The sequence below is a fragment of the Saccopteryx leptura genome, chromosome X (genome assembly GCF_036850995.1).
Source record: "Saccopteryx leptura isolate mSacLep1 chromosome X, mSacLep1_pri_phased_curated, whole genome shotgun sequence".
NCBI classification, from domain to species: domain Eukaryota; kingdom Metazoa; phylum Chordata; class Mammalia; order Chiroptera; family Emballonuridae; genus Saccopteryx; species Saccopteryx leptura.
In genome coordinates this window covers 77,238,507-77,248,511 of record NC_089516.1, presented here as the reverse complement: position 1 = coordinate 77,248,511, position 10,005 = coordinate 77,238,507, and the positions used below count along the sequence as shown (strand labels likewise).

Below are 10,005 nucleotides of genomic sequence, written 5' to 3'. Positions count from 1 at the left end.
TTGAATATATGTATCCTGATTTATTGATGTCACCCCATTAAAAAAATAAAATTATATAAAAAAAAATGATATCAGTTACCAGAGGGAAGGGGTGGTTCAAGGATAGTAAAGGGTAAATGGGGTCAAATATATGTTGACAGAAGATTATTTGACTTTGGGTGATGAACACATAATACAACATATAGATCATGCATCATAGAAATACACAGTTGAGACCTATATAATTTTTTTCTTTTTTTAAAATTAATTAATTTTTTTAAGTGAGAGGAGGGGAGACAGAGAAACAGAATCTTGCATGTGCCCCAAATGAAATCCACCCATCAAGGCCCCTACTGGGGATACTCTGCCCATCTGGGGCCAGTTTTTCAGTTGCTTGGCAATAGAGTTATTTTTAGTGCTTGAGGCTGGAGGCTCCAGTGAGCCATTCTCAGCACCCAGGGCCAACTTGCTTGAACCAATTGAGCCATGGATGGGAGGAGAAGAGGGAGAGAGAAGGGGGAGGGTGAGGGTAGGGGTGGATAAGCAGATGGTTGCTTCTCCTGTGTGCCCTGACCGGGAATCAAATCCAGAACATCAACACACCAGACTGATGCCCTACAACTGAGCCATCCGTCCAGTGCTGCTATATAATGTTATTAAACAACATCACCCCAATAAATTTAATAAAAAAAGAGTTGGTCCAAGAAGATAAGAAATGTAAGAATCCAAGAGGGGACAGTTCATGAGGTGTTGTGCATTGGGTAATCACTGTGGGTTTCAGAATGAAGGTGGAAAGACATAGGCTGTCATCTGTCAACCACTGAGAAGTTGCAGAGCTAATACATATATGTATATATAATTAGAAATAACTGTAGGAACAAAATTTCTGTTGGAACCTGTATATAGCCTTCAGCCATTGAGGATCTTACGGAGGTCCTACTTTTTCTGAGGTCTTACGGAGTTCATACTGCTGATGGTTTCTTTGGCTCTCAAGTATGGAGATAGATGAGCTGATGGAGTGATCCAGATATAATCTTATGCTAACTGAAAAATCCAAAGTGACTTGTAAGTGCTCCCTTCTAGAAAATCTCAGGAAACAGTTCACCTATTCCAAGGCCTTTTCCTTTTGTCTTGCCTCTCCTCACCATCACAAATAAAAATGTTTTTCTGAAAACAATGATCTAAGCCAATCACATTCATTTAGACTTTTTGAAGTTTAGCAGCCATGAAGCACCACATGATGTGGAAGTTAATAACAGATTCCAGAAGCCTCAGGTATTTCTAGAATTCTTTGGAATTGGAAGACTTGTGCAGTATCTCATATGAAGAATGATAGGCCAGGATGTGGGGGCCTATCTGTTTCTCTAGAAGAATTTGGGGAATCACAGCCAGCATGCCCCAAACTCCAAGAAATGTTAGTAGTCCAGGTAATGAAGTCCTTCGAGCCTATGTCCTCTTTGTTCAGTTACATGGGTGTCACTTCACACTTCTCCGACCAGCAAGGTTTGTCTTCAACCCATCACTATCTCCACAGAAGTGGAAATCCTCCCAGCTACTCTTAAGTAAACTTTTATTACAGAGCAGAAAATTATGATGAACCCTTCCAGCATAACTATTGAGAGAGAAGTTTCTTAACTGAGTCATTTTTCCCTGAAGGGGTGAAGCAAATTCTATTTCTTTATGCTTACTTTTGAAAATCATTACAAGACTGCTGAGGGAAGCAGAAAGAAGCCCGTTAGACTTGGGAAGCTCATACCTTTATCATACTTAGATTTTTCAATTGAGTAAAATCAGTTCTATAGTGGCCCCTAGTGAAGTAGCATAATTGACTGATTGCAGGTAATACAACTGACACAAGAATGAATTTTCCAATAGGCATTATGAAAGAACTCCTCCAGACTGAGATGATGCATGCAAAAGTTGCGTTGAAAAATAACTTTATAAAAATAAGCTTTGTCCCTGGCCGGTTGCCTCAGTGGTAGAGCATCGGCCTGGAGTGTGGAAGTCCTGGCCAGAGCACACAGGAGAAGCACCCATCTGCTTCTCCACCCTTCCCCCTCTCTCCCCCCTCTCTCTCTCTCTTTCTCTCTCTCCCTCTCCCACAGCCAAGGCTCCATTGGAGCAAAGTTGGCCCAGACTCTGAGGATGGCTCCATGGCCTCCACCTCAGGTACTAGAATGGCTCTGCTTGCAACAGAGCAACGCCCCAGACGGGCAGACCATCGCCCCCTAGTGGGCTTGCCTGGTGGATCCTGGTTGGGCGCATGTGAGAGTCTGTCTGTCTGCCTCTCCACTTCTCACTTCAGAAAAATACAAAGAAAAAGCTTTAAAGATGCTTATAACTTTTATCATCGAAAGATACTCAAGATATGTGTAAAAAAATATGGAACCATGAATAATAAGTTAATTTTGTTGAAAATATATATTTATTTATTCAGCATGTACATACATGTACACACTTGCACACAAAATGCCTGGAAGAACATATACCAAATTACTGACAAGGGTAATATCTTGGTTAGGTAATTAGAATCTTTTATCGCTTCTTGGCCTTTTGGCTAAGATCAAGTGTAGAATTTTTTGCTTAGTTGTATTTTTAATATTTTAAACAATGAGCACAGGTTATTCATATTATAATAGATTAGTAGTTATATTAGTGAGAGGGAGAGAAAAGAGGGAGAGATAAGAAGGGAGAGAGATGAGAAGCATCAACTCACAGTTGCAGCACCTTAGTTGCTCATTGATTGCTTTCTCATATGTGCTTTGACTGGGGGGCTACAGCAGAGCAAGTGACCCCTTGCTTAACCCAAAAACCTTGGGCTCAAGCCAGTGACCTTGGGATCATATCGATGATTCCACGCTCACGCCAGCAACCTCAGGGTTTCGAACCTGGGACATCAGCATCCCAGGTCAAAGCTCTACTGCACTACCACAGGTCAGTTTCCAAGTTATATTTCTTCACTTCATCTAGCCCCCTAAAACCCTTCCCACCTGGCAACTATTAACAGTTTGTTCTCTGTATCTATGAGTTTGTTTCTGTTTTGTCAATTTATTTTGTTCTTTTGATTCCACATATAAGTGAGATGATATAATAGTATTTGTCTGTCTGGGTTATTTCACATAGTATAATACCTTCTAGGTCCATTCATGTTGTCAAAAATGGTAAGATTTCATTCTTTTTATGGCTGAGTGGTATTGTATATAGTGCCACATCTTTATTCAGTTATCTCTCAGAAAACAATTGGGTTGCTTCCATATCTTGCCTATAGTAAATAATACTTCAAAAAACATAAGGATGCATGTATCTTTTCAAATTAGTGTTTTGGATTTCTTTGCATAAACGCTTAGAAGTGGAATTTCTGGGTCATATGGGAGTTAAATTTTTAAGGTTTTGAGGAACATTTATAAAGTTTTTCATAGTGTTGGTGCCAATTTACAATCCCACCAACAGTGCATGAAGGTTCCTTTTTGTCCACATCCTTGCCAACACTTGTTTGTTGATTTTTTCACACTAGCCACTCTGACATGTGTGAGGTGGTATCTCATTGTGTTTTTAATTTGCATTTCTGTGGTGAATAGTGATATTGGGCATCTTTTCGTATGTCTATTGGTCATCTATATGTCCTAGTTAGAGAAATGTCTATTCAGGTCCTCTGCCCATTTTATAATCAGATTTTTTTTAGTGTTAAGTTATATGAGTTCTTTATATATTTTAGATATTAATTCCTTATAAGATATATCATTGGTGAGTATTTTCTGCACTTTGGTAGGTTGTGTTTTCATTTTGTTGATGATTTCCTTTGCTGTGTAAAACTTTTTACTTTTATGTTGTCTCATATGTTTATTTTTGTCTTTTGTTTTCTTTGCCCAAGGAAACATATTACAAAAATATATTACTAAGAACAATGTCGAAGTATTTACTGCCTACATTTTTTCCTAACAGTTTTATTGTTTTGAATCTAACATTTAAATCTTTAACCCATTTTAAGTTTATTCTTTTGTGTGGTGTAAGAAGGTAGTCTAGTTTCATTTTAGCACATATCTGTCCCAATTTTCCCAACAGCATTTACTGAATGGACTGCCTTTACATCATAGTATGTTCTTCCTCTCTTTGTCAGATATTAATTGGCCATATAGTTGTGGGTTTATTTCTGGGCCCTCTCTTCTGTTCTATTGATCTATATGTCTGATTTTATGCAAGTACCACGCTGTTTTGATTACCATCGCCATGTAGCAGTGCAATTACCTGTTGTCAGCTGAGGTATAGATTTGTAAAGTAACAACTCTTGGCTGCTCCTGCTGTTTAATATAAGGCAAACAAATGAAGCTAAAAGCTGCTGTATTTAATGTTGTATGTTGATAAAAAAAAAGCACCATCATAAGTGGCAAGAACCATTTGAAACTTCTAATTAATTAATTAATTCATTCATTCATTCATTCATCAGGTTTGAATCTGAAGCAAGCCATACCTTACTTACCCTATATACTCTAATTACATTCTCTCCCCAATCCCATTCCTCCTTGGGCCCCTTAGTTGCCCTACATGATATAACATGGGCTTAAACTACCACAGGTTTTGCTCTACTAAAAATGCTGTTTGTTCAAAGCCTGTTTCTCCCCTGCTCAGTCCAGGTTTTACTTGTGATTGCTAACTAAGTTAACACAAACAGCCAACAGTCATGTAATGTACATTGTGGTTTAAGGGTGGGAGGAGGTAGGGTTGGAAAGGTTTCAGTCCTTATAGGTTAAAAAATTTGCCCCCAGTCAAGGCACATATGAGAAAGCAATCAATGAACAACTAAGGTGCCACAACAAAGAATTGATGTTTCTTATCTCTCTCCCTTCATGTCTATCTCTCTCTCTGACTCTCTGTCTCTGTCAAAAAAAGTCTTTCTGTCAGAGAGGGTCCCTACCTCAGCCAGAGTATTGCTTCGATAAAATTATATACAGATGGGGAAAATGTCAGAGAAACAGTGCTCACCAGTCCAAGTACATAATAAGTGTGGTGAAAGCCCAAGCTGCATACAACATGTCGCTTCTGGGAGGTTAATGCAGACCTCTCTCAGGGTCCAAACACGCTGGGGCGAGCAGCGTGGGTTAGCACTTACAGAGGAGTAGAGATAAGTTTATAATATATGTAAATCTATGCAAATGTCCATATGACCAATTGTGCCAAGCACAACGAATAAAGGGTTTAGCGGTTAGATTGGACTTTGAAAGGCATCTGGTTCACCTTTCAATCTCCAGCTAGGATTAGAGCAGAATTATCTGGAAAAGCTAACACAATTGTGTTTTCTTTATTTAAAAAGCCTATAGACAAAGAGATGCCACAAACACTTGGTGCTGTGTTCCAGCGTTATGCTTCTCATGCAAATAACTTAACCTTAAGAGAGCCAGGGTTACCATAGTAAATAATTTCCATTTCCAGCACTTTGTGCACTAAATGGGGAAAAGAAAGCCCTTGACGAGAGGCCCTGCACATGGCACACACAGATGCTAACTGGAGAACAGATTCTGCACGTACTTAGCTCTGCAAAGATTCTAAAGCATGGGACAATTTCTGCAGACACATGCACATACACGCACAAGCACACGCACACACCAGAGTCATACAGAAGCTAACCATGAAGATGTGTGTGGGTAGATGGGAGTTGTTCACATTGACACTGTTTACATTTGTAGCCTTTGTCTAAGAAAATGCTCTGCTTTTAAAATGGGGTTGAATTCTTATTTGTTCTTGTAACAAAATCCAGACCTGGACAGAAGGACACAGCTCCCATCAACCCAGTTCAGCCTAAAGGGAGTTTCATCCCAGAACCCAATGCTTCCCAGAAGCCTCCCTCCCTTAATGGCACCTGTGTATATTAAGATCTGTGTTAACAGCTCCGAAGGAAGGGGCCACTGCTCCCTCTTGGATAGGGACGGCCATTCCCTGCCTCTCTCCAGCCCTGGGGAAGCCAGTGGCCCCGCTATTGACCCTGTTTCTCTAGACCAGGGGTCAGGAACCTATGGCTCGCGAGCCAGATGTGGCTCTTTAGATGGCTGTATCTGGCTCGCAGACAAATCTTTAATAAAAAAATAATAATGTTAAAAATATAAAACATTCTCATGTATTACAATCCATTCATTTCCTATGGGTCATGTTCATGGTTGCGGGTGGCTGGAGCCAATCACAGCTGTCCTCCGGGACAACACCAAATTTTTATTGGATAACGCGTAATGTACATGGATAGTTGTATGACTCTCATGGAATTACATTTTAAAATATGTGGCGTTCATGGCTCTCTCAGCCAAAAAGGTTCCCGACCCCTGCTCTAGACCAATGTATTTTAAGAGCTTTAACACCACCACAACTACTCTTTTGGCATTCTAATCCTAACATTGTTGACCCACAGCTTTTACTGAGGTGTTTTACTTTGGCTTTAAACTTCCAGTCAGAGGGTTTTTTTTTTGCAGGGTTGCTTGTGCTTGTCCACGCTTTCCTCAACACTGATCCCCTATCTCTTTCCCAGGACCAGAGTGTACAGCACAGACCAGATTTGCAACTTTCTAACCTGTTTGTGGCGGGACTGAGAGATTAGTCTCTGTGTAACAAAACTTAAATCTCAGGATAGAGAAAGCCACAGGAAGTAGCAGACCCAGCTGAAATGTCAACTGATGGCTGCATGGATACACAGAGTGGCATTTACATATAATAGAATGTTATTCAACCTTGAGAAGGAAGGGAATCCTGACACGTTACATCATGTATGGATCTTGTAGACATGATGCTAAGTGAAATAGTGTAGTTACAGGACACACACAGTACGATGTAGAATTGGTGGTTTCTGAGAGGCAGTGGTGGGATTCAGCCAGTTCGCACCGGTTCAGCAAAACTGATACCTAATTTTTTGTTGGGCTTGGCAAACCGGTTGTTAAAATGGCACTTGTCATCAGGGCTCTCTCTAAGGAGGGCGCCTGGGCAGCCTCCCAATGTAGAAATCACAAATTGATATTCCTTACTCCTTTTTAACGTTCATCTGCACAGCAGTGTATTCTAAGCTCCCGTAGTCATGTTCATTCCATGCATAGGCGGAAAAAATTGCAAGTGAGGATGCCCGTCGAGAAGCAATATGGAAATATCTTCAGTAACAGTTTTATTGGTTTTTGTCAGGTATTATTTAATATATTTTCATTAATACTTTAAAACTCTTATAACAATCTAGATTTGTGTACTTCTTTTATTCTTATTTAAATATTAAATGCATGAAATATACTGCTCACTAAAATTAGGGGACATTTTAAAATGAATATGAAACAATAAAGTATCCCCTAATTTTTGTGAGCAGTATAATAAACTACCTTTTGGTATAGTATTTTTTATACTATAAACGGTCATTAAGGCAGAGAACTGGTTGTTAAATTATTTGAGTCTCACTCCTGCTGAAAGGTACAATGAGGAGTGAGAAAAGAACAGTGCATGAACCTTTGCAGGGTCATGGAGGTCAGGGAAGTCAACTACATATTAATTGAATGGTCAAATCCTACCATTTCTTATTTTTCAGTTTATTATCTTTCTTTCTGGACTACTATCAAAATTTTCTAGGAAACTAAAAGGAGTCACAGATTAATTTACACAATAGTAAAATCTAATCAAAATAGGATTCCCACAACACCAGAAGATTTAGTGAAAATCCAGTTAGGGAACAAAATTGAACCACATACACAATTCTCATTTTCTTGGAAAGAGATTTTACTTGTGTCAGTAAAAGACAAAGAACTTATTTAGTTCAGAATATTTTTTATATCATTGAATATATATATTTTATTGTTGCTAGATTGTTCAGTGTTTTCCAATAAATCACTTTGTTAATATACTTTGTATTTTATACTAATGTTTCAGGGAGCTAATGAGACTCCTGATGTCATTTTTTCTTTTTAAATTGTTCTCAATTGTTGGTTTGTTCTTTAATGTTATTTTAATTGAGATATAATTGACATGCAACATTATCTTAGTTTCAGTTGTACAACATAATGATTTGATATTTGTATGTATTGTAAAATGATCACCACAATAAGTCTAGTTAGTATCTGTCACCACATATTTACATATTTTTTTCTTGTGATGAGAACTGTAAACATACACTGTCTTTGTAGTTTTAAAATATACACTACAACATTATTAACTATCATCACCATGTTAATTGTATATTTACATCCCCCTAGTTCATGTATTTAATAACTGGAAGTTTGTATCTTTTGACTTCCTTCAGCCATCTACTTATGGAATTTAGAGAGAGAAAGGGGGTAGTGGAGGAGCGGGAAGCATCAACCCACTTCCTGTATGTGCCCTGACCAGGAAGCCTGGGGTTTCAAACCGGAGACTTCAGCATTCTAGGTCAACACTGTATCTACTGTGCCACCACAGGTCAGGCAGTGAGAGATTCTTGTGAGCCTGCAGGGACCAGCTCTCTTGCCTTAAGCTCAAAAAACTTCACACGCCAAAGTGCAATATCTTGGGGAAGCCTGTTCTGAACCCCTTCACTGGTCACTATAATTTGGAGGAGGAGGAATTTACTGGTCCATGAAATCACAAAATCTCAAGACCATTTCTGAAAACTACATTCACATGACTTTTGAGAACATTATTTTTTTTTCCTTTGGATTCTTGAAGATAACTACATTCTTATTATTGATTTATTTGTACCCTTACGTGCAAATAGTTATTTTCTTATAGTTGTTTCCTCAAACTTATGCTTTATTTACTATTTCGCTTGTTCCTGTTCTGTTTGACTAAAATTCCAAATCTCTTTCAGTCTCTGTAAATTCCAAGTGTCTTGGAATCATTGTACAACTGGGTTGTTTGCTAAGTGAAATAAGCCAGTCAGAGCATGACAGTACTGTATAATGAGCAAAATGAGCTAACAGGCAAAGTAGAAACAGACTCATAGAGAGCAGGCTGGCAGCTGTGGTGGGGCATTGGGAGGCTGGGTGAGTGCAGAAGGATTGAGCAAAACAGGACAAAAACAGAGAGACAAAGCTCATGGACACGGACAACATTGTAGTGGTTGCCAGGGGTTGGGGTGTGGGAAGGTCGAGGAGAGTAAGGGGGGGGGATAAATGGTGATGGAAAGACTTGACTTGGGGTGGTGGACACACAATACAGTGTACAGAGATATGTTGTGGAATTGGGCACCTGAAACCTGTATAATTTTTTTAACCAATATCACTCCAATAAATTCAATAAGAAGGAGAAAAGAGAAAAATAAACTATTTTTAAAACAATATTTCAAATACTTCCAAATACCAACAGTAGATGGTGCTAGTGACTTTCTAACAAAGTAATTTCACCCTTTACTACAAAATGGGGGAAAAATATGAACGCCACAATTGGAACAGATGTCCCAGTTTGAGTATTTTAAAAGGAAATAAGGTTAAAATACTAATTTAATGGGTTGAAACATCAACCTTTATTACTTGGACTGCAACCAGAAGTGCCATATCAAATCCCTTTGCTCATCAAGGCTACCTTATACCTGAAAATGCTATGAAAATACTTTTGAGGTAAAATATGGTTCTAAATATAAATTTCCTTACTATTTTTTTTTATAGCGAAAAGAGCTTTTAGATGATTGCTAAGGTAACTGCCCAGAGGGCTCTTTGTGGGATGTTGGAAAGAGTGCATTCAAATCGTTAGCATTGTTCTGAATAGAAGAAATAAAGCCACTGAGAAATAAGCAACCTACGATTTTTTTGTTGTTGTTGTTGGTTTTTTTGTTTTGTTTTGTTTCGAGCATAATGGCTAACAAAATGTAATTTCTATTTATTAGCCTCAGGGATAACCTGTTTAAAAATTGTGAAATTTCCATGAGAATGTACCACATGGAAAAAAAAGGAACTCTTTGGAATTTATAATGCATTCAGTTTATGTGCTAATGTCATAATGGCTGCAAAGTTACCATTTGGTGATTGTTTCTGAAAATATTTTTTGGCTCAAATTTATTTGAATAGGGTCATAAATTACAACTAATCTCACTCTTCCCGTTTC

The 10,005-nt window shown here is 38.4% G+C and overlaps 1 pseudogene; it reads left to right on the top strand.

Annotated features, from left to right (window-relative positions):
• The first annotated feature begins 2,516 nt into the window (after window positions 1-2,516).
• Window positions 2,517-2,591, top strand: LOC136386553 (U2 spliceosomal RNA; annotated as a pseudogene).
• The last annotated feature ends 7,414 nt before the right edge of the window (window positions 2,592-10,005 follow it).